The sequence below is a fragment of the Propithecus coquereli genome, unplaced genomic scaffold, assembly GCF_000956105.1.
Source record: "Propithecus coquereli isolate 6110/MARCELLA unplaced genomic scaffold, Pcoq_1.0 Scaffold343, whole genome shotgun sequence".
In the NCBI taxonomy this organism is placed as follows: Eukaryota; Metazoa; Chordata; class Mammalia; order Primates; family Indriidae; genus Propithecus; species Propithecus coquereli.
This window is the reverse complement of record NW_012149097.1, coordinates 1,078,839-1,103,647: the sequence shown is the minus strand read 5'-3', so window position 1 is coordinate 1,103,647 and position 24,809 is coordinate 1,078,839. Positions and strand designations below refer to the sequence as shown.

Below are 24,809 nucleotides of genomic sequence, written 5' to 3'. Positions count from 1 at the left end.
CGACACTCCTAGGCCGCGGCTTTGCTGCGAGGGCGGCAGAAGCTGCCACTGCAGGAGAAAAAGAATTGTCGATTATTGACAGCATGAAAACTTCCCGGAAGAAACGATCTGTGAAATATTTTTATTTTGATAAATTGCTTCCCTCGAGGGCCCCCACTGCGTGTAGAGCGCCTGGCCTTTTTGAGCCGCACTGGATTAGTGTCTGCGGGAAAGGCCCGAGACGCGCTTGGAGGGGCACGCCTGCCCGCACCCCCACCTGCTGGGGACCTGAAAGCAATTATTTTTTTAAAACATGTGTGCCATTGTCAGGTAGCAAAACTTAAATCATGAAAATGAAATTATACCTGACACTTGCCAGAGGGATAAAAGTGAGCGAGGTGGGGTTATAAAATTTCCACCCATGGAGTATCCTGTAAAGGCGGGGTATGTTCCTCTTTCTCCGATGTATTTTGGCATCGCCTTTTCTCTCTCCCTCCCTCTCCCCCCTCCCTTCCTCTCTCTCTCTCTCCCCCCCTTCTCCCTCTCTGCTTCTCTCTCCCTCTTCCTCTCTCTCCTCCCCCTTTCTCTCCTCTCCCTCCCCCCTCTCCTTCCCCCCTCCTCCCCCTCCCTCTCAGCGTCGTTGCGGTGCACCTGTGTGCAGGGGCGCCCTCGGACTGGAGCACACGGGGGCCGCATGCGCACGATCTCCAAGGAGAGATGGCTGTGAGATATCGGGGTACAACAGAAATCCCAGCTGTTCTAGAGCTACTTCTGTGCATTTCTATTTCTAATTAGTGCATTTTTAAAGGCGAGTGCAATTACCATTTCCAGTTAAAAGCACCTTGGTCAGATATATGGCTAGATCGTCCCGTAAATAATTGTAGCAGAAGTTGATTTACATTTTAGTTAATTTGGGTGGTTATTTTTGTCTTTTAAACTGTCTTTTTCCTGATTGCAAAAGTATTACACGATCATTGCAGAAAAGGTGGAATGTACAGAGAAAGTAATAAACTGTTATCCATAACAATAACATGTATGTTCCATTTGCTAAGACATTGTTTTTCACAGAAGCCTAGTCATTTGAAAACTTTGCAGCTATGGACTTTTTTTTTTTTTTTCCCATTGCTGACAAGCCTGGTTTAGGAACTAAAGTTAGGAATTGACAAGGAAATAGATTTACTTTAAAAAATGTGGTAACTAAAAATAGCATATTCACATTGTTCATGGGTTGAAACAGAATTTATTATGGCAATTTCTCTTGAATCAACTTCCCACATCTGCTCCTGGCAAATGGTTTCTGTTTGTATAGCCTGCTTTGTAAATACATCTCTCTACCATTAAGGCAAAGTGTCCAAACACATAGTCCTTTCCAGTGCTTGTAGCTTAGCTCATAGAGTTAATATTTTGATTGGTTTCTACATCAGAACTTCCTCACCATACATTTGATAAAACCCTGGAGAAGGTTACCAAGGGATGTTGTAGAGAACTCACTTCCCTGGAGATTTTAAGAATAGGATAAACATCCATCTGCCTAGGATGGCTTCAGTTCAGTACTGTCTGGATAAAGGAAGACTAGGTCACCTCTCAGAACTTCAAAATTGAGGAATTCTAAACAAATCCCATCCTCAATGACCTGGGACCAAAAGAAATAAAGAATGCCAAAAGTCCCTGAGCCAAGCATGAGGTGAAGCCCTGTTTTGATTTATTTGAAATAAAAGTATTCCTTTGGTAAGAAAGATTTTAAATTATTTTTTAGAACATACCAATCCTTTCCTATTATGGATAGAAAATCAACAATGATTTCATTGCTTTCTAGGAAGTTATAGGTTGAATACAGTATAAATTCTGCGATTTAAAGTAAATGAATTGATTCATGGGAATTAAAAGTTTTGTCTCAAAAGGGGGAGAGTGTGGGTGGGAAGTGGCGGGGGTATGTGTAATAAACCTCTGGCCAAGGATAGTGACCCTGAGAACTTTTTCTCCACTTCTAACCCAATGTTCTTGTCAATATCCTGTCTTACGTGTTGAATCGACATTCACATGTAGATTCACATGTAGATTCTACATGAACATTTTGCTTTCTCTTTAAAATTTATTCTTGTTTTCCATTTTCATGTAGAACCCCTGTAGCACTTGTACCAAAACCAAGTATTCCTGTAAGTTCTGTTGGAGGATATTCGCCTGGAGTCTAGCAGTGTGGCAGAGGTTTTGCTGGTGACTTCCAGAAGGTCAGGATTTCATGGGTTGCTGCTTCCTCTGCCCTCTTGTTTGACAGGGGTCTCCTGTGATTCTAACCGCTGTGTGACCTCAATTGCAGTGCCACCTTCCTCCCTTTCCGTGGTATCCCTTGAACAGGAACTGCCACTCTCATTTCCTCCTGCAGGATCACTGAGAGGGGTTCACGATCTAGGGTCATGTCAAAAAGAAAATTGGGAAGTCAGAGCCCGCTGCCTGGGCAGTTTTCACCTTGTTTGAATGAGCAGTGCCTGCACTTCACGCCCTTCAGCCTGTTGTAACGCCCAAGGAAGGAATAAGAGCGTGAACAATGGTCATTCATTTATTCGGCAAACATTTACTATGTGGGAGGCGTCCCAGGAACTGGTGATGGGTTCCCTGCCCTCAGGGAACTCGTCATGTAGGAGGCAAAATAAAACATGTCCGTAACCTAGTGCCATTCTAAGGGAGTGGAATACAGGGATTAAGAACTTTGGTTTGTTGTAAAGTTAAACATCCACCAACCTATGACCCAACATGTCCACACCTAGGTATTTACCCAAGATAGATGAAAACAAATGTCCACAAAAATGACTGGCACAGAATGTTCATGGCGACCTTATTTATAGTTGCCAAGACCTAGAACCAACCCTACACGCATCAACAGGAAAGTGGATAAACAAACTGTGGCACGTGCGTGCAATGGAATACTACTCAGCAGTCAACAGGAATGAACTCTCTGTACTCACAAAACCCTGGATAGATCTCAAAATCATTCTGTTAACTGAGGAGGCAGATACAAAATGGTACATAGCAATTCTATTTATGAAGTGTTAGAATAGGCAAGACTGTTCTCTGACAGCATAAGTCAGTGGTTGACCCCTAGATGGGTGGGGGATTGGTTGGAAAGAGATAAGGGATTTTCTGGAGTGACAAATATTTTATGCCCTGTTTTCAGTGATGCTCACCTGGGGACACACAATTATCCAACCCCATTGAACTGAATGCATAAGACCTGTGCATTTTACCATATGCCAAGCATTACCTCTATTAGAAGAAGAATTTAGATTCTAGATTAGACAAGGGTACACATCCCCCTTCTGCCTCTAGGTATGTATTGCCTGGGGCAAGTTATTAAATACCTCTGAGCCACAAAACATTGGCAGTAATAGAGCATTTCCTTCATAGGGTTGTTGTGAGGGTTGAGTTAGCAAACGATTGAAAGTATTTAGCTGAGTAAGAACTCGGTAAACGTCAGTTTTTATTTTCATACACGGTGATAAATATAATATGTGATTTTTGTATTGATAATAAGAGTACACTTTTTGTGAAAGCGATCTCATTTATTTAAGGTTATCAAGGATCTTGTAACGTATTAACTGGTGTCGTTAGCATTATATGCATCTTCATTTTAATGGGTCACTTTCTGAGGTTATAGGGAATTTGAAGGTCTTGCCTACCTGATCAAAATACTCCTGGGGCTCAGCTTTGCCAGCTAAGGTAAACCCCAAGGAAGGAAGCACACACTAGGCAAATTCTTCTGTTTTGAGGACTGATTTCATGGTAGTAGTCAAAGGCTCCCAGCATCTTCTGGGAATCCAGGTGAAAGGTTTTCATGTTACATCCTTTTCCGAAAGATGCAGGTGGACAAAATCTCTTGATCTCTGTGTCAACTTACTATTGTGGTTTTTTTGAAGGGACAAATTATATAACTTGAATTTTCAGTAAAATACATTGGACAGAGTGGAAAATATACTTAATCCATTAAGTTTCAATTATTTAAATTCAACAAAGTATTTGGGAAAGATGTTATATACCTTGCCAACTCCAAAAGAGGCATTTTATTGTTGTGTTGGTTTAATTCATTCAGTAAACATTTGCCAAACGTTTGCTGAGAACGTATTAGCCTCTGGGAATTCAATGCTGAATAATAAGACATTGTACACTCAAGGGTTCACACAGAGACTCCAGCTACAAGTACGAATGTGTACACATTTCTCTTGGGATATTTTTCAGAGTAGAGAGCTCTGAGGCTAGTCTTGGTTTATTTTGTTTGTGTTTTGTTGTTTGTTTTTAAAGCCACCTGCTTACAGTGGAGGTTTAAAATCCTGGTTCTTTTCCGTTGGTGCTGTTTTCTTAAACATTGGAGTTTCCCGCTAAGGTTTTCTCTTGTTATTCCTTACTGAAAGTAACAAAGTGGTCTTCTGTAAAGGCAGCCGGGTGTAGTAGAAAGGTCATTGTGGAAAGAGAAAGACCTAGGTTGGAATCTGGGCGCTGCCTCCTCCTGGTAAGCGGTAGGGAGTCTCAGCCTGTTTCTCGTCTGCAGAATGGTGATAATGACACCTTGAGAGACGTATTAATAGTTGTCAGGTTAAGGCTGTTATAAGGATTAAATGACAAAATACATGTAGAAGTAACTAGCCTGGCACCTGGTGGGTGCTGATTACTAAGATTTATCGAGTACTTAGACTCGAGCACTGTCTGCAGCTTCTGCTGACTGGCCTGATCTTCCTCACGCAGCCGCGAGGGAGACACTTTTATTGTCTCCTTTTAAAGGTAACGAAACCAAAACATGGAAAGATTAAACAGCTTGCTGAGGGCAAGGAGGTGCCCCGGTTAGAGCTCAGTGCCATCCCTGTATCTTAATTGATGGTGATAATTACCTTTAAGTAAAATCATTTGAACACCAGTAACTGGTACTCGTGCCACCATTGTGGCTGCAGGCAGATGCGTGCTGGTGGGGCAGCAACTGGTGATTCCCTGGTCCTTACAGGATTGCTGGGTCGACTGCCTTTTTGCTTGGAAGGGCCGGGGGAGGGGGAAGACTTGTTGGAAAGACACTAATGAACCCGTCAAGTTATTTTCCCAACCCCTCAAAAGTCCACCTGTCAGATGGCCCTCTCTGACATTGTCCTTCACTCTTTACCCCCAACGGCTCCAATTAAGAAGTAAGTAGAGGCCAGGTGCGGTGGCTCATGCCTGTAATCCTAGCACTTTGGGAGGCCGAGGTGGCAGGATCACTTGAGGCCAGGAGTTTGAGACCAGCCTGAGTGAGACCACATCTCTACAAACAATAGAAAAATTAGCCGGGTGTGGTGGCGCACCCATGTATTCCCAGCTACTCGAGAGGCTGAGGCAGGAGGATCACTTGCTCTCAGGAGGTTGAGGTTGCAGTGAACTATAATGACACCACCGCACTCTAGCCCTGGGTGACAGAGCATCACCCTGTTTTAAAAAAAAAAAAAAAGCAAGCAGATTAATTTGTGAACAAAAACTATGGAGAACCGAGGCTGTCTGTTTGGATTTGACCCGGGCTTTGTGAGGTCTGTGTAGGGACCGATGTAGACGCAGTATTTTCTCAGTCTCCAAAAGCAAGGCAGGGTGAGAGACGTGCCCCCCGAGCACTGCTGTGCATCACCGAGAAAAAGAGTCTCTGGTGACGCGAGACATTTTGTATTCCCTCTTTCCACCGGCATTTCCTCCACTCCCAGAGTCTAGAGAACCTCGAGCTAAAACTTTAAATAAAATTAAGTCCCAAGTGGTAGGTTGAGAACCCCATGGATTTAATGGAGACGTGTAAGTCATACTGGCCGATTTATTAAACCAGTGTGTAGAATGAAGTTAAATAAGGGTGATACCATGACCTGTTTAGATACGAGCCTTTTCACTGAATTCCCCACCCCCAGGTCCCGACTGTTGTGCAGGATACTCTGGATTGTTGCTGTCGACAAACGAGCCTCTCCTGTGCAGTGCGGGGTTAGCTCGAGAGCCACGTCCTCAGCCACCCGGGTGATGCCAGGTTGGCCTGTTTCCAGGCCCAGCCGAGACGCCCTCCAGCATGCAGAGGAGGTGCCTTTGGAGACACTGGGCCGAAGCTGGGGGGTGCAGGGTGAAGCCCCTTCGCAAGGTGTTGCTCGCAGCCCTGTGTTTGAAGGAAGGCTGCTGTGTGCCAGTTCTGTGCATCCAGTGATGCACAGAACTTATTATCTGAGGGCAAAATTATTGGCAGATGAGACTATTAGGGCTCCGCTCTCGGAAGGGGACAAAAGAAATCTGGAAGAAGAACCTGCAGGGATCTTGGCTCCCTGCTATCCCTGGCACCGCGAGGCCTGGTGCCAGGCTGCCGTGCTGTGCACAGGCTCCACCGCAGCCTTCCCGTCTGACTCACAACAGCTGTGCGGGCTAAAGCTAGGAGATCGCAGGACTGTCACTTAAGTCCCTCCAGCCTCTTCCCCTTTAACATTAAGCCCTTTGTGTCGGTTCCCATGGTTACCTCCTCACCACTGGCAGCTGGAATGTGATGGTGAGAGGAGGCGGCCTCCCCACAGAGCCAGGTCTGGCTGGGGCAGAGGCCATTGAGCCGCAGCTGGATTTGGGAAATGGGGCCATGGTCCAGTGCCTTCTCTTTGTCGTGGGTTCTGTACCTTTCCCAGGCTTTATGTGTCAGGGTTGCATTGGGAGGGGAGCTATGAGGTGGCTTATGGGGTATTTCCTGCCCTAGTCTGGCCTCGCCTTACTGTCCCCAGGCCAGCTCCCCCATGTGTTAGTGCCCGTGGCCCAGGGAAGGGGGAAGCACTGCCCTTTCGGCCGCACTCACTTCCCTTGTTGGGTTTCTGTCCCCAGCAGTGTCTGCTTCTAAGTTAATGAAGCCTCTTGCCTGGGAGGAATTAGTATCAAAGGCAGGTTTTCTCTTCCAGCCTGGAAGACCGGGCAGGTACTGGAGTTGAGGTTCAAGATGAGAACAGACCTAGCTGAGAGCTTGTCTTAAAGCTATCATCTGACATACTGTCTGGTGGCTTCTTAAATTTCTTCTCATTTGGGGTCCAGTTGGCCCCAGAGTCGAGACAGAACTTGGAATTACAGGTGGAAATTGAGCAGCTCAGGTGGTGATAGTCAAGGGAAGTAGTTACCGGTAGAGGCCACCAAATCAACACTCCTGAGGAGGACAACACTGGACAATTGTCATGCTCTTCCTGGGACAAAGGCAGATCAATCTTCTAGAGATCTTTCAGTTCTGTGAGCGTCTGACTAAGCTCTTACGTGGAGCAGTTGTGGTCAAAGGTGGTTAAGGGCGTACTTCGGAGCCTTACAGTGGGTTGGGTCCTGGCTTTACCACTTTCTTTGTGATCTTGGGCAAGTTATTTAAATTACCTGTGCCTCGGTTTCCTTTTCTGTGAAATGAGGACAACACTTCAAAGGATTAAATTTGTTGTGTGAAAATACTTTGTAAACTGGAGTGCCCAACACAGATGCCAATTGTACTATTTTTAAATGATGTTTTAAGAAAGCCATGCTAAACTAAGGACATAGAGTTTATCAGTCCTGCTTTGTAATATATATATGTCAGGGGTCCAGAATTCCCCCAGAGAGGTTAGGATAGTATTGGGCTGAGTAGGGACATGCAGGATGAAGGGAAAATAAATTATTCTATATGACACCACCCTGTAGAAGCAAAGGAAAGGAAAAATGATGGGGCTAAGCGGGAACTCAGCCCATGGAACCACGGTAACAAACACCTGGACAAGGTCTGCTGTAAACTGCAAACCATTACTTGTTCGCAGGTGGCTGCGTTTTGATACCTTGCTTTCCATATAAATTGTGCTCCCAAAGAATATAACGCAACAGCTGGGGAAAGCTTGGGAGACAGAGAGTCCAGTCCCCTTTGGGTGATAGCAAATGTTGGAAACATTTAGGTTTGAGATTGGGAGGCATTTAAATAGCATGGAATGTCTATTATCTTCCCTAAAAAGCAGAACGAATCTTGGATATTGTGGACACAAATGCAGTTGGCACAAGCTTAAAAAAAGTGCATGTGAGCTTGTTTTTTAAGACCCAATAATCCTCTTGGGCAAAGTAAGGATTAGGCCTCCCTCACAAACAAGGCGGTGCGTTCATTTTTGCTAAGATTCCTCAGCTGATGCCAAATTTAGCAAGGGACCTATTTTCTCCCAATGAATGACAATCTCCATTTACATTTTTAATGTCCACCCCTCTTCTCTAGGCAGGTCTAGGGCTGGAGCACCTCATTTGCATGTAGATGGAAGAGGAAAAACCCGGTTCCTACAGATCATGTCTGGACCCTAGGGACCTTCCTGAGTCCTGGAGTCCCTCCACCGCGCCCAGCTTGCAGGAGGGGAGGGGTCTCTCAGCCCAGAGCTTGAGGTGGGAACGACTCAGGCTGAAAAAAACTCGTTACGTTTTTAAAACAGCCATGAAGATACATTCACTGGCACATGCCCTGCCTCGTGCCTGCACTCCCTCTGGTGAGAGGCGGCCTCTAGACAGCTCCTCTAGGTTGATTCTGTCATCCGTGACCTTGAGGAACGATTTCTTTCACGCCAGTCACTGGGTCCTCTGTGCTAGTCTGTTCCTAAGGAGCCCAGGTAATGCCCTGTATTTCCTGTTCTTACCTGCACAAAACCTCCACTTTGGAGGTAAATACTATTTATATCCCTTGCCACATGCTTTGGACATTTAGAGTTACCCTTTCTAAGGAATTAAAGAAACTTGTGGTGCCCCTGCCTGTCACAGTCCCATGGTGACGTGCCACGTTCGTCTCTCTCATTTAGACCACGTGGGTTGAGTGACACCAGCTTCCCTCTCGTAGTGGTTATCATGCTGCAAGGCAGGTCCCTCTGTCCCCTTTCACAGACAAGGTCCTGAGGCTCGGAGAGAATGGTGGCCAGGAAGCGGCAGGGCTCGGACTGGAGCCCGGGCGGACCCGCTCCGGGTGTGCCCTGCCACACGGATTCCCCCGGGAGCGCTTGCTGACGTGGGCACTCGGATTCTGTGTTCTCCTTCAGGGTTTGTCACTTAGGCCCTCTTTTCACCTTGGTTCATTGACTGTGGAAGGTAAAAAGGACCCCTAGGTTCATCCATATTGACCTGCTCATTCTACACTCAAGGAAATAGGCCCGGATCCTCAAGCGACTGCCCGTAGCCGTGCAGAGAGGACCTGGCGCAGGGTCCTGGCCCCGGGGCCAGCGCCGTTGCCCCCTGTGATAGCGCGTGTGTGTTGGCTACTTCGGGTGTCTGCTTAACTGTGCACGCTCCTGTTTCTGATGCCTTGTGGGAATAAGGGAGGGTGGATGACCAACTCTCTCTTCCTGTTTGGCTCCTGCCATGTTGCTGCCTGTTCTTTCTCTCTTGCTCCTTACCACGAGTAGATCCTTTCCCAGGTGCCTGCCTGGGGGCCATTAGTTCCCGGGGACCATGTACCGTGCAGCATGGTCTAAGACGGGCCTGTCACAGGAATTTGGACTGGGACAGGTTCTATCTGGCCCCTACCTTGCCCTTGCGTAAGAGCCCCGGATGCAGAATGACAGCCCTCTGTATTCTCAGCCGAGGGTCTGGGCACTGGCTGAGTTATGTCCGCTTCGCCCTTCGCACCTGCCCCAGCAGGCCGGCAGCGCCCCGGGCTGGTGCGGGCAGAGTGTCGGCGACAGAACTTCGCTTTGGGAAGACAGCGATCTCCCCTGGGGTGAGACGGGATAGACGACTGCAGGGAGCCCACAGGAAGCTGGCCCAATGTCCGCTCACAGCTACTTATCAGACAAATATTTATTGGGCGTCAGCTCCGGGCAGAGAACCTTGTTGGGCCAAGGAAAGAAAGAGAAACCCGACTAAGATCCAGACTGCTGCTTCGTGGCTAGGAGCGCAGGCTTGGCCGTCAGCCACGTCTGGATTCACAGTCTTTCTTCGCCTGAGCAACCCCCGCTGCTTCTCTGAGTCTCGGTTTCCCTGTCCGCACAGTGGGGTTGTAGCGGCATAAGGGCAGTTGTCTGAGATTGGTCGTGAAGATCGTAGGAGGCTGTGCAGGTGATGGTTAAGCCTCCAGCCTGGCTGGGAACACTCCTTAAGGTAATGGCAGCTCCCGGGGCTGCTGCCTGACGCCTGCGCTCCCGGGGCGCGGCCGGGAGGAAGCGAGCGTGGACGCCGTGCGAGAGGGAGTGAAAGGAGGGGGCGCGTGCGGGGTGCGGGCTGCTCTCTCGTGGTCTCCCGCAGTCTGTGTCCCTGGCACTCATCATGGTTTGTAAGTATATATTTATTCAGTTAATTTTGCTTGTCTTTGAAATTAAATTAACTTCTAATTAATTTAAATTAATTTCTAATTCCACAGAGGGGCGGGACCGTGTCTGTTTTTGCCACCAGTGCAAGTCCAGCGCCAGTCCATATTGGATTACCAATATGTGGCCCGTGGTTGGCCCTTAGTGATTGTGGATCGAATGAATGGACGATTCGCTGGGTACGGAAGCGTCCAGTTTCACATCTCAGCGTGAAATATCTATATTAACATTCCCTGCATCATCTCAGCAACATGACCAGTGTTAGCAAGTTCGTCTAAGGGCAGGAATGCAGTCTAGGTGTCGGGGGTGGGGGCTCATCAGTTCTCCAGATCTAGGGATAATTGGGCTTGGGAGAGAGGGGTCCCGTCTGAATTTCAATAACTTTCCATTTTCTTCTTCTGAAGCTTTCCCTTTAAAGAAGCTTTCGGTATTAAATGTTTGCCACCTGTGTCAATGGACTTCAGGATTGTAGAAGCCAAAGGTAGTCTAAAGTAAGAGAGTGTGGCGATTAGATTTAGGGACCCTATCGTGCCAGCTTACAAGTCCTGACCTCAAGCAAATAACTGTCTCTCTCTGACACTACGTTTCCATCCGTTAAATGGGGATAAATGATACTTGCTTTACTTGCCCTTTGGGATTATTGAGGGCGAAACAGAATAATGTGTGGGAAAGTGCTTTACAAGCTATAACGTCTGCTGTTAAAGCAAGGAACGATGGTTCACTGCGGAGGTTTGCGCAGTTCTTCGGGGACACTAGCCTGTCACCACAGGCTAATGAGAGAGAGAGGATGGGGAAGAAAGGCCTAGACGGAATTTTCTCAGGAGGCATTCATCTCCCTCTGCTAATTCTGGTTTCCCAGAAACCCTGCTGCTTCCTCCAATGAGTATTTTGAAAAGTTATTGGAGCTCCCAAAGCGACCTCCTCCGCCAGTGTGAAGTCTCCCCATCACCCGTGTTTGCTGTCGGGAAAGATATACCCATTCCCATTTCCTAGAGAAGATTTGTTTCTTTAAAAATATAGAGAAATTTGACTCAGATTCAGTCTAGTTAGGAAAAAAATAGGCCTAATTTTACTTTTTCTCTGATAATTAAAATAATAAATGTTAATTGTAAACAATTTGCAGGATACAGAAAAAGAAGAAACATATCACTTCTAACCCTATCACCCAGTAGTAACATTTTGGTACACTTGCTAGTCTTTTGCGTTCACACATGTCTTTTTGTCCCTTATGAGTATCAAAAGGGTGATGTGGGGAAAATGACAGGCGTTCCTGCTTCGGCATGTGGCTAATGCCTATGAGAAAAGTACTCAGAGCCCAGGGATCCCAAGAGGAATTTAGTGAGGTGTATAGTGGAGAGGGCGTGGCCTTCAGCCACACCTCTTTCTACTTCTTAATTTTTCTTTCTTTCCGTAAAATGAGGATCATCACTGCCTCAAATGATAAGAAGATTAACTGAATTACTGTTTTTAAAGTACAGTATCTGGTATACACATGCCCAGTAAATAAATGTAAGTTTCAGTTTTGTTAGTAAGAAATTAACATTTATTGCTAGGCACTGTTCTAATTGTTTAACGCATATTAATTCATTCAAGCCTCATAACTACCCTTTGATGTAGTTGCCATTCGTATTCTTATTTTATAGAGGAGCATACTGAGGCACGAGAAGTTTAGTGAACTGCTCGAGCCAAACACCCACGAGGTGATGGAGGCAGCAGCTGGCTCCAGAATCCGCATTGTTTGTATCCACTGTGCGGCCTACCACTTGTCAGGACCGTTTTAAGATCTAGGCTCTGGGTGGCTTTTGTTTTGTTTTTTTTTTTTTGAGACAGAGTCTCACTCTGTTGCCCTGGGTAGAGTGCCGCGGCCTCAGCCTAGCTCACAGCAACCTCAAACTCCTGGGCTCAAGAGATCCTTCTGCCTCGGCCTCCCGAGTACCTGGGACTACAGGCATGCGCCACCATGCCCGGCTAATTTTTTCTATATATTTTTAGTTGTCCAGCTAAATTCTTTCTATTTTTAGTAGAGATGGGGTCTTGCTCTTGCTCAGGCTGGTCTCGAACTCCTGAGCTCAAACAGTCCGCCTGCCTGGGCCTCCCAGGGTGCTAGGACTACAGGTGTGCGCCACTATGCCTGGCTTAGGCTCTGGGTGTTTGTAGCTAGGGGCACACTGCTATCATACCATCAGTGTAACCTTAGGCCCCTGCGTGAGGACCCTTGGTCTTCTTATGCACTTGCCCTGGGCCAGCTGTGTCAAAGGGCTCAGTGGGTGGAGGGGCTAAAGACAGAAGTAAACTTGAAGCAGATTAATATTTTTTAGGTAAGTTAAAAGATTTGGCTAGTCATTTGGCTTTTTCCCCTATCTGCTCTTTCTCCATCTTTGTGTAAGGTTGACATAGAGGTTGTTGTGGCCAAGATCTAGAGATAGTTAAGCTTATCATTTCAGAAAGAATCAAAAATGTGCTGAATGCCAGTGGTATAAATTGTACACATAGATCCATTTTGGAAGTTTCAGGGGAAATCAAGTGGAAAAAAGCCACGTCAGGAGGTGCAAATGGACACAGGTGTGTTTTTGTTTTTGTTTTTTAAGACAGGATCTTGCTCTTTCACCCAGGCTAGAGTGCAGTGGCATCATTGTAGCTCAGTGCAGCCTCAAACTCCTGGGCTCAAGTGATCCTCCCTCCTCAGCCTCCCAAGTAGCTGGAACTAAAGGCATGCACCACTATCTATGCCTGGATAATTTTTTTTATTTTTTATAGTGTCAGGGACTCACTATTGTCCAAGGTGGTCTCAAGTGTTCCTCCTGCCTTGGCCTCCCAAATTCCTAGGATTACAGGTGTGAGCCACCGTGCCCAGCCTGGACACAGGTTTGAGACATGCATAGCTGGAAGGTTACGTGTGGCCCTCCTATAATAACCTAAGCTGCTAGGCCAGGGTGAGTGAGCAGAAAGACAGAAGAGGTCTTTAAGTAAGTACAAACACATGGCATGCCTCTGACAAAGCATAGATAGGATACAGGCCTGAGGGGATGCAGAGGGAGCATCCTAGATGGTAAATAATGATTTAAAAAGCAAAAAAAGGGTAATGAAGGGGTGATGACCCAGAAGGTTAAGTCTCAAATATGTAGGTAGCAAAAGGTCAGTAAAGGAACGAGGGGGCCTTTAAGGAAAGGGCAGTTCACTAGGAATGCCTGCGAACCCTTTGATGAATGGGCAGGCCTCAGAAAACGAAGAGTACCTGTGTCTGGCTGAGAACACAAATCTGTATCCAAGGGCACCAGCTCTTAAAATCTTCCTCCAGACACTGAAGAAGCCGAAAATCCAGGCCTGTTCGGCCTCCTGGAGACTCAGGGGAAAAGTGCTGGGGAACCTACAGCGGTGACATTGGAGACCTGCCAACCCAAGGGACAGAGGATGTTAGGAGAGAGGTGTGATAATAAGGCCAGCTTCGTGCTTGAAGGACACGGAGCAAAATAAAAAGAAACTTGGAAAACCAAGAACATGGCTTTCAATAAGGCAAATGGTCATGAAAATTAGCACACACACACACACCCACACCCCCATACTCCCAGCATAGATCCAGAGGAATTTCTCCAAAGGGTTTTGAGGACACACTTAGCCCGGTATAAACGTACCGTGTCTACTTAATCGAGACAAGCGTTCCGATTGCTTCCCAACACAGGGCAGCAGGACTGCAGAGCCTGCCCGCGGTTTGTCGAAGGCTGGGCCGTCTGTCTGTCTGGAGATAGCCTGCTGCTGATGAGGTGGACCAGAAGTCAGGGCTGAATTCTGTTTCCACAAAGAAGTGGATGCAGAGCCTTATCTAGAAAGGGACTAGAAGAAAAGACAACCCCACATCCCCCCCAGAAGTGTACTGTGACCAATTTAATGCCTTCAGAGTTCGAGGGCACGGAGCTCCGTGTTGGACGCATCACACAAATACTCGCCCTGCAAGCTCCGGGACTCCTTCAGCAAACGTGCTTTGTGTTCTTACCACGTGCCGGGCCTGGGTGGACAGCAGTTTAAGACGACGGAGCTGAAAAGGGCTAGACGTGGACCTGACCCGGCTGCGCTTGGCACCTTGACGATGAAGCAGACGCGGTGCAATGAAAGGAGAGACCAGGTGCCGAGAGGGAGAATACTGCGCCAGGCGAGGCCGTCTCTGAGTGGGCGACGCTGCACCTGGGACCACAAGACCAAGGAGTAGTCGGCCAAGTCGCGACCTGGGAAGGCCAGGCCCACAGGCTCAGCTCCTGGTGTCTTTTCCTCAGTGTCCCCAGCCCCTGCCCTCAGTTTTACAGTGTTCAAGAGAGCCACAAGACACAGAATGATCTGGAACCTTTCTGTCTCGTATTGGCTGAAACTCAGTTCAGACAGAAAGCAGTCCCTGGACGCTATTAAAATATCAAATAGAAAAGCAGCCAGTATGTGTTCAGGCGTTGCGCATACTGCATGGTGGGGAGAGAATATGAATGCACCTATGATGGGTGGTCGTCCTGGCTTTCTTGTTTTTTAACTGTGGTGGGGGAAGAAAGATGATGCTTCAATGATTTTCTTATCTCCTGTTAACCCTTCTCAGGTCAGCTTTGATTCCTAGTTTATCACTCCTAATTGTGGTATTGCGATTGGAGAACAGCATAAAACAGCCCCAAGAAATCTCTCATTAGTTTTGCCAGCTTGTGAGTTAAAAGGAAATAGGGAAGGGAGGCTATAGATCTGTTGAACATTTAGCAGAATAGCTGGCCTGGTCTCAGTTGGTTTCCCGTAGTGGACAGCGTGAGAGTCTGGAGGAGGCCTGGAAAGGAAAAGCCCCTCCGCTTTTGCTGACAGAATGTGTTGCGCCAGTGGGTGGTCGTGGGGTGGCTGTTTGCGTTCATGTGGTATTTACATTCAGGTGCTGGATGGGGAGACACCTTCCAGGCTACTTTTCTGCCCTGGCGCCCATTTCATAGATGAGAGAACTGAGGCACGGAGAGGACAGAAAACAGAGCTGGTCTGCAGGAGAGCCAGGACTTGGACTGCAGAGCCAGGCCCCGCACTGCTGGGCGCGGCCTCTGTTTGCAGTTGCCGTGGCGGGAGCCTGGCACTCGGACTTGCCCGGCGCAGCCAGTTCACGAGTGGGAGGCTCAGCCGATCTTCAGACTGCAGGTCTGGGATCGTACTGAATAATTCAAAGCCAGGAATCCTACATTTGGTGAGGAAACTAATGAACAAAAGCAGGCGGCGGTGCTGAGCTATAACTGAGGCAAAGATACCGTCTTCGGCTTAGAAATGGAAACTCCGTGCTGGCCTCCTGGCCACGTCCCCCAGGCCCGAGACCAGAAAGAAATCCTTTCATTTGCCGCAGGACTTAAGAAAGCAAGCTCTTTCACTTCCGCTCTGCGCTCCAGGAAATACAAGGCCAGATGGCCGGCTTATTCTTAACAGCTGTTGGGTAATCCGTCCCCCGCAGCCACGCGGTGCGGACGGGACCGCCCCGTTTGTGCCTCCTCCAGACTCCTGCCCGTCGGCCCAGCAGCCAGGGCCAGAGGCCTGGACAGACCCTTGAAGATGGAAATTGAAAACATACCACTGGGCCCAGCGAACTGGGGCGATGACAAACTCCGAAGCCTGATGCAGGGACAGTGTGACAAGAGCGCAGTGAGGGCGTGTGGGCGTTCGGTCCGAGCCTGTCCTGAGAACTGTGGCTGTTCCCAGGGCGGAGCGCGCTGGCCACGTGGGGCTTGACATTCTCCCGACTCCCTGGGAGCACGGAGGGAGAGAGCATGGGCGCGGCGTGGGGGACCGGGGCTGGGAGGGTGCGTTGAAAAGGGCGCACAAGAGGCCGCGTCCCCGTGCAGGGGAATCCACACAGTCTGCAGTAGCTCAAGCTCGAGAGGCGGTGGGTGCTGCCCCCGCCGAACGGAGAGCAGGTGGTCACACGGTGCTCCTGCGGTGAAGGCGAGAAGCCGGGGCAGGGACTCGGCTTCAGGGAACCCCTTTGTTTGACAGTCTGCTTCAGTGAGTCCAATCCTTCCCTGACTTACCAACGCTGAATTATAGGAGATTTATCTTCATGCTAGTTAGTGTGTCTTTCTTCCCTCTTGCTTAGAAAACCTGGGTTTTCTGAGATAGGGAAATACGCTTTATGGGTTCACAGAAACATAGACGGGATAGGAAGAAGACCCTCCGCAGCCTGTCTGGATTCTCCTTCTCCGGGCAGAGAACTCCGTTAGGTGCAGGCTCCAAACTCTGCACCGAGCTGTGCTGCTCTGCTCGGGCTCCGGGGTTCATTTTCACGCCTTTTTCTTGTTAGATTCATTTGTGCTGCTGCCTGTGAACACCATCACGCTTAGCTGCTTCTTTTCCTGTTTTTGACAGAGATGTGCGTGCAGACCCGGGTCCCGCAGATACTGGCGCCTCTAAGCGTGCCAGCCCAGAGCACCTCGGCTCTGGCCCCCAGCACAGGAAAGCAGCGTGGCCAGGAGGGATTAAACCGCGGCTGAGGCACAGGTAAGAGGCCGGTCGTGAGTAGTTGGGAAAAGGGACTCGGCTGCTCGAAGAGGGCGACGGGGCGAGGCTGGTGAGGGAGGTAAGGGGCGGGCAGGGAGGTCGGTAGAGGCTCAGTGTGTGGAAGGATGGCGATCTCCATGGCAGTTAGATTCTGAAGAACCCTAAAGTTCTTGGGAAGGAACTCTGGGGTCCCTTAAATCATTCCATTCAAATGTCATTTTAAAAGTACGTTCATAATTGTTTGCAGAGCTATAACTGAAAACATTCAAAGACATATACCAACATTTTACCCTTTGGAAACCATCAGCATGTTTAAATTGTACAGCAAGATTAATTAGTTTTTTAACTTCATTTAAAACCTCTCTGAGGAACGTCCCAAGATTAATTACAGTGTTAGCCTGACAAAGATTTTGAGCTGCTCACCTGTGCGAGTCGCATTGCGAGAGTGAGCGCCCGAGAGCTCCCGTGTGCCGGGAGGCGTGCGGGCTCTGCACGTGCTCACCGGTGCTCTCCCCGTCCCTGACCTTGCCCTGGTGGAAGAGTGTCCCGCCAGGAGGTGGCGCGTTCAGATTCAGGCAGTTTGACTCAGCTCACGGCCACTGCACGCTATTGCCCCAGCGTCGGTGCGAGAGACCCTGCTGCATAGGGCGGTTGTGGGGATCCACGGAGATAAGTACTCAGAGCACCTGGCGCCGCCCACTCGCAGGGAAGCAGGAGGGAGGGTCAGGCGGCGGTGTCGTGCTGCTGTGGGTGTCGTCATCCTGCTTGTTCTCCTCGTCATCACGGAAGTCTGCACGGCAGCAGGAAAGGCACATACGGCGGGGTGAGATGGGGTCTGTGATGTCAAACTACCTAGAATTCAAACCTTGATTCCGCCACTTACAGTGGAACCAGAACTGCAGGCGCGTTCCAGAAGCTCTCCCTATTTCCGATCTGTGAAATGAGTTTAGGGACCGACCCGCCTCCTAGGTAGATCTTGCAAGAACTTACAGAACTCATACATGCCAAGCACTTAGGACAGTGCCTGGCATGTCATGAGTGCATGTCATGAGTATGACGAATGCTGGTTATTGTTGTGACCAATTCTCCTCATTTCAGTTTGGTGGGGGGGTTCTTTCATATGGACACATCAGCTTGTGTTCTAAATAAGTAAACATTATAAATGCGGATTAATGCAATTCAAATTTGCATATCTGGATTATCCATGTTTATGGATCTTCAAATATACGTGGAAGAATTTGTTATATTTTATATAATAAAAAAATGCTAGTGTCTGTTATTTACATTAGATTTCATTTGAAAAAATGACCTAAAAGAAGTTTGTGGGGTTTTTTGTTGTGTTTTTTTTTTTTTCTTTTTTTTTTTGAGACAGAGTCTTACTCTGTTGCCCTGGATAGAGTGCCGTGGCATCAGCCTAGCTCACAGCAACCTCAAACTCCTGGGCTCAAGCGATCCTCCTGCCTCAGCTTCCCAAGTAGCTGGGACTACAGGTGCACGCCACCATGCCCGGCTATTTTTTTTCTATTTTTAGTAGAGATGAGGTCTCACTGTTGTTCAGGCTGGTCTCAAACTCCTGAGCTCAAGTGATCCTCCCGCCTCGGCCTCCCAGAGTGCTAGGATTACAGGCGTGAGCCCGGCCAGACTTAAATAAGTTTGAACATACCAAAGGTCTAGAGAAACCAACTGTCTGGTGGTCAAGGGTTAGGCCGGGAAAAGGGTGAGATTCACAGAGGTTTCTCCCGGGGACAGCCCGAAGAAACAGAAGCTCCAAGCTCGTCACTGTTCCCCTTAGCCTCCTGGGATCTTTAAAATGGGGAGAATCAGACTTTTCTCTTTAACAAGAGTCCAATGGGCTGTGTAGGTTAAGCCAGTGTCGGTGCCAAAGTGCTCAGGACAGAAAGTTGTGGTTAGGAAGTTTCTGTTCCAGCCTGGGAGGAAAATGATCAAGACCTGATCTAAATCAATGGTGACGGGACAAGATGAGATAGATTAGAGATGAATTTAGGGAGACAGAATCAATAGCAGATCAGGGTAGGGGAAGGGAGAAGAAAAATTACAGTGACTGTTAAGTTTCTGCCGTGGGGCACTTGGGGATACCTTAGGGCCACCCCTAAAGTTGAGTGAAACAAACGAACCTAAATACATATCTACCTGGTAGCCTAACCACAGAGAGGCTGTCTTTAAACGAGCTGGGGCTGTCCTCTTCAGTGTGGTCAACGCTGGCCGACAGTGCTGTCTGTATACAGGGAGAACGTAAGGCGAGCCATTTCCTTTTTAAAAAGTCATGAGCTGGTTGCTGCATACGTCACTCCTGGCTGGCCTTTTGACTCTGTTTACTCTAAGAATTTTATATGTATGTGTCACGTCTCCACAACTGCAGTCGTGCATTGCTTTAACGACAGGAACACCTTCTGAGAAATGCATCGTTAGGTGATTTCATCACGGTGTGAACATCTTGGAGTGCACTTACGCAGACGTAGCTGGCATGTCTGCTGCACGCCCGGGTGTTCAGTACAGCCTGTTGCTCGGCTACAGACCTGTACAGCCTGTCACCGTACCGAATGCTGTAGGCAGTTGCAACTCAACAGTAAGTGTCTGTGTAGCTAAGCATTATCTAAACATAGAAAAGGCACAGTGAAAACATGGTATAAAAGATTAGAAAGTGGCGCATCTGTGTAGGGTGCTTACCGTGAGTGGAGCTCGCAGGGCTGGCCCTTGCTGTGGGAGAGCCCGCGAGGGGGGGCCGAGTGCACGTGAAGGTCTGGGACGTCACCGCGCGCTGCTGTAGACTTTATGAACACTGTACGCTTAGGCTACGCACAACTCACAAAACAATTTTCTTTAATAATAAATTGACCTTAGATTACTATAACTTTATTTTATAAACTTTTAAATTTTTAAAAACTTTTGACTCTTTAGTAATAACACTTAGCTTAAAACAGAAACACATCGTACAGCTGGACAGACTTTCTTGTTAAAAACCGAAGCACAAACACACATATTAGCTGAGGCCCACGCAGGGTCAGGGTCGTCAGTGTCGCCACCGTCTTCCACCTCTGCGTCTTGTCCCACTGGAAGGTCTCCAGGGGCAATAGCACACGGGGAGCTGTCATGGTACCCATTCTTGTTTCTGGAATACCTCCTGAAGGACCTGTCTGAGGCCGTTTCACAGTTAAGCTTTTTATTTTGTATTTTTTAATAAGTAGAAAGAGTGCACTAAAATAACAATAAAAAGTGTAGTATAATAAATACATAAACCAGTAACAGTTTTTATTATCATCATCAGGTATTATGCACTGTGCATAATTGTACGGGCTGCATTTTCATATGACTGGCAGTGAGTGGTTCTGCTCACACCGGCATCACCGCAAACACAAGAGTGACGAGTCGCGCTGCAACATGACGATGGCTGCGACTTCGCTAGGTGATGCGGATTTCTCAGCTCCCTCACAGCCGATGGGACCACCGTCTATGCAGTCCACTGCTGACCAGAACACTGTGGTGCAGCATGTGACTGTGTCTTGTAAAGCCCTGTGTTCACCTCCTAACTCTTTCCTGTCACCTAGAGGTCTCTGCAAGCCAAGCGTTACTGATGTAGGACTGAACCAGGAAACTGGAGTTCTCATCCAATTACATTCAGATCCTAAATCCTGTTTGTTTTGTTTTCTGCTTTTTGTTTTGAAATCATTTTAGATGCATAAAGTTGTAAAAATAGAACAGAGATTTCCAGTACACCTGTCTCCCAGCTTTCTCTAATGTTACCATCTTTTATAACCGTAGTACAGATATCAAAACTAAGAAATCAGCATTGGTATAATACAGCTAACTGCAAACTTTAAAACTATAGACTTTATTCAGATTGCACCATTTTTTTCCCCCATGAATGTCCTTTTCTGTTCTGGGATCCTACATTGTGTTAAATTGTTGTGTTTCCTTAGCGCCTCTAATCTGGGGTATTTCCTCCGTCTTCCCGTGGCTTTTATGAGCTTGACGCTCTTGGAGAGCGCTGGCCGGTTATTTTTTAGAACGCTTTCTGTCCGGGTGCGTCGGATGTTTTGTCATGTTTAGGCTGAGGTTATTCGTTTTCGGCAAGAACACCACAGGAGTGATGTTGTCTCTTAGTGTGGCATATCGGAGGTCACGTGATGTTGACATAGTTCACTCCTGGTGACATTAACCGAGATCACTTGGTTACGGTGAAGCCTGCCAAGTTTTTCTACTATAACTTTCCTGTTTGTCTCTTTGTAATTAGTAAGTAAAATTAGTAATTTGTCTCTTCGTAATACCTTTGGGGAGATCACTTTGAGGCTATGCAAATGTCCTGTTTCTCCTCAAACTTTCCACATTGATTTCGCGTTTATCTGTCGGTGTTGCCTGTGACAGCTATTCCCGTACTGTTCTAAATTTGATTCTGTCTTCCCTTCACTCTGTCCACGTTTATTAACTCGAATTCTTCTGTAAGGATGAGTTGTCCCTTCTCCCGCATTTATTTATTCAACTATTGATTTACTTCAGGAAGGATTCCTTCATATTTATTTCATTCTGTTGGTACTGTAGTTATTTAGCACTACTGTTACGTATTTTGTTGCTGAACTTGTTCTGGTTTTGGCCACTGGGTGCTCTTTCCAGCCTATTCTGATGTAAATCCTGTTGGAAATGTGGACAGGGCTGAGGTGGCGATGTCTTGTTCTCACACGTGGAGAAAGCTGACCACGCGTGCTCATCGTCATCTTAGGAGTCTTAACAGCGTTGAAGCGGGAGGTTGGGAGTGGGCACTGAGCAAGTCTGATCTGGGACACGTCACGGAGGCCTGTGCTGATTTTGGAACTGGAAGGTGCTGGGGTCCCCTCATGAACCAATTCCGCGTCCAATGGGTCACAGGTATATATAGCTCCTTCTTCATGGAGAAAATAGCCAGAAAGGGTTTTCTCACTTATTTATAAGAGAAAGGAAAGAGCACAAAGGAGCGGTTCCCTCCCCTTAGGTACACACAGGAACCAGCTAAACAGCCAAGTGAAAGAGAGAGAGAAGCCTTTAGTGGCCCAGGGCTTAGTATTCTCACAGATCCAAACCCATCCTTCCTTTTTTGTGCTCAGATCCCTGACTTCTCTCTTATCCATCAGTAGGAATTTTTTTTTTTTGAGACAGAGTCTCACTCTGTCGCCTGGGCTAGAGTGCAGTGGCATCATCCTAGCTCACAGCAACCTCAGACTCCTGGGCTCAAGCGATCCTCCTGCCTCAGCCTCCAAGTAGCTGGGACTACGGGTGCGCACCACGATGCCCGGCTAATTTTTCTATTTTTAGTAGAGATGTGGTCTCGCTCTTGCTCAGGCTGGTCTCGGACTCCTGAGCTCAAGCGATCCTCCCGCCTCGGCCTCCCAGAGTGCTGGGATTACAGGTGTGAGCCACCGTTCTTGGCCCTGTCGATAGGAATTCTTATGCTGTAATTTATTTCTGCAGAAACCACTCCTTAAAACCTGTCAAGGCTTGGGCTAGGGTAGTTCAATGAGTTGGTAAAGGAAACAAAATGTTTTAGCTTAAAATGGAAGATATTCCAAGCCAGCGCTTTCCTCCACAAACTTCTTATTCTTTCCTTACCTTCTCTGCTGGTCTCCACCATCATTATAAAAACCGTCCAATCTGATGACTAAGCATTTGCCATCCATGGCGATAGGTTATGTGCTCGGTAAAGTAAATCAAGCTGAAAAGATAGTAGAAGCTCAGGATTCGACTCCTCACTCATTCTCAAGCGAGTAGCAAGGTCACTTTCTCTGGCGCTTGCCCTCAGCAGCGAGCTCTGCCCTGGCGCTGCGGACCTGGTGTTCTGGGGACAGCATGCTTAGGAAGCTGCCCGAGACGCTGCAGAGCCGGCTGCTTCGGTGCCTCCAACCGTGGGAAGCGCAGAGCGATGAGCACACTTGCAGACAGTGGCACTTCTGCACCCGGAGGAGGGCGTGTGTTTAGCAGAGAAGATCCTTTAAGGAGACTTCCTGATTTCAGCATGACACGTTTTATCATCAGATGATTTCCCTTGCTTCCCTCCTCCTCTTGCCCACAAAATGGAATTCTGGCATTCCTCGGCTGTGTGCCACTGTCCGAGACGTTGGTCCTTCTCAGGAAGAGCTAAGCTTAGGTCACCTTCTCTTCTTCCCTCTCATAGAGGAGGACTTGGATTTTAACTGGCCAGTTCACAGAGGGGACTGTCATTGAGAGTCCCTCCCGCTCGCGCCGATCTCGGCAGGTTCAGGGCGGTTCAGGCTGTCTGACTGGAGGCGCACGGAATTACTGGGAAGCCTTTGCCACCTGGGAGGAGCAGAAAGAGTAGCAGAGTGAAATGGCTTTTTATCCCACTCCGGAACGTGACGTCCACCTGGCCGGAGGGTTGCTGGCTCGGATGTTTCTGTTTGCCACAAGGTAAGCACGGCGCTGGGCTGGAATGAGGTTCAGAAGCTTTCATGGCAGGATTCTCATCTGATGAGCCTTTAACAGTGTCTTTTTGATGTCTTGATACATCTGTTTATAAAGAAAAATAGCAACCACATGTTAACGTTAAGCCTGTTTGTCTAAATCGTCATGAAAATTCTCATTATTTGGGTATCTCACATGATTCAGTGGACTAGCAGTATTTGTGTTTGAGAATTTTCGATCAGTCCCCTATATGTAAGTATAGTTGCCTTATTTCTTATGCTGTGCGTATCTAGAGTGGCTTTTTATTTTATTCCAGTTAGCAAATGCTTTGTGTTGTGTGCTTCGTGGTTTTGCTTCCCCATTTCCCTGGGGAATCTCGGAGTAACTATTTGTGTTTCTTACTGGGAAGGGCTATGTACCTGTCCACCAGTGGCCAAGTTCCTCTCTGTTCTCCTTGCTGACATTTGTATAAAGAAAAGGAAGCTTTTGTTTTATTTTACCTGCACTTACTTCTTCTCGGAGGCTCTTCCTTTCTGTACGTGGATCTAAGTTTCTGATCTGTATCATCTTCCTCCTCGCCGAAGAACTTCTAACACTTCTTGCACGGCAAGTCTCCCGGCAGCAAATTCCCTCAGTTTTTGTTTGTTTGAGCAGGTTTTTGTTTCTCCTTCACTTTTGAAGAATACTTTCACAGGATGCAGAATCTATGTTGGTAGGGTTTTGTTTTTCCTCTCAGTACTTTAAATATTGTACTCCACGCTCTTCTCGCTTGTGTGATCTCTGAGAAGTCAGATGTAATTCTTATCTTTGCTCCTCTAGGCAGGGTCCCCCTGTGCCCCCCACTGGCCCCCCAACTTCTTTCAGGCTTTTCTTCTTTATCTTTGATGTTCTTTCCGTAGTTTGAAAATGATATGCCTAGGTGTAGTTTTTCTGGTGTTTACCCTTCATGGCGTTCTGCGAGCTTCCTGGGTGTGTGGTTGGGTGTCTGACGTTAATTCGAGGAAATTCGCAGTTATTATTGTCTGAAGTATTTCTTCTGTTCCCTTCTCTTTTTCTTTTCATTCCGGTATTCTCATTATGTGTATGTTACTACCTTTCGTAGTTGTCTCTCAGTCCTCGGTTATTTTGTTCTGGAATTTTCTCAGTTTTTTTCTCTTTGCTTTTTGATGGTGGAGGTTTCTCTTGAGCTGTCTCAAGCTCAGAGATTCTTTCTTCAGCCATGTCCAGCATGCAGGTGTGGGGGCCGGGGTACGTGGGAACTCTCTGTACTTTCTGCTCAACTTTGCTGTGAACCTAAAACTGCTCTAAAAAATAAAGTCCGTTAAAAACTGAAGGAATAGAAACAGAACCTGTGAGAATATTCTCAATTTTAAAGAAAAGGTATAGTCTTCTCATCTAACTTTGAGATTATAGTCATACATGAAAAGTATTGTTTGAAATTGTCAATTAATTGTACATTATTTAACTCCATCACAATTAGAGGTTTAAATGTGTCATTATATTTTCCCTTCTTTAAAGTAATTTGAATTTAACTTTTATCCTAATATAATCTTGATTTGAAATTTTTGTTCACTCTTATGCTTAATACCAATGCTCGTAGGAATGCTTTTACTTAAAAGAAAACGTGACATGGAAAAAGTAGTAGACGCAACA

The 24,809-nt window shown here is 47.4% G+C and overlaps 1 protein-coding gene across 1 annotated transcript in view; it reads left to right on the top strand.

Moving 5' to 3' along the window:
- Nucleotides 1-16,697: 16,697 nt before the first annotated feature.
- Nucleotides 16,698-24,809, top strand: part of SHROOM3 (shroom family member 3) — a 65,462-nt gene continuing 57,350 nt past the window's right edge. The window contains exon 1 of the mRNA XM_012650968.1: nucleotides 16,698-16,748. The gene's annotated coding sequence lies outside the window, so the exon portion shown is untranslated. The remainder of the gene's footprint in view (nucleotides 16,749-24,809) is intronic.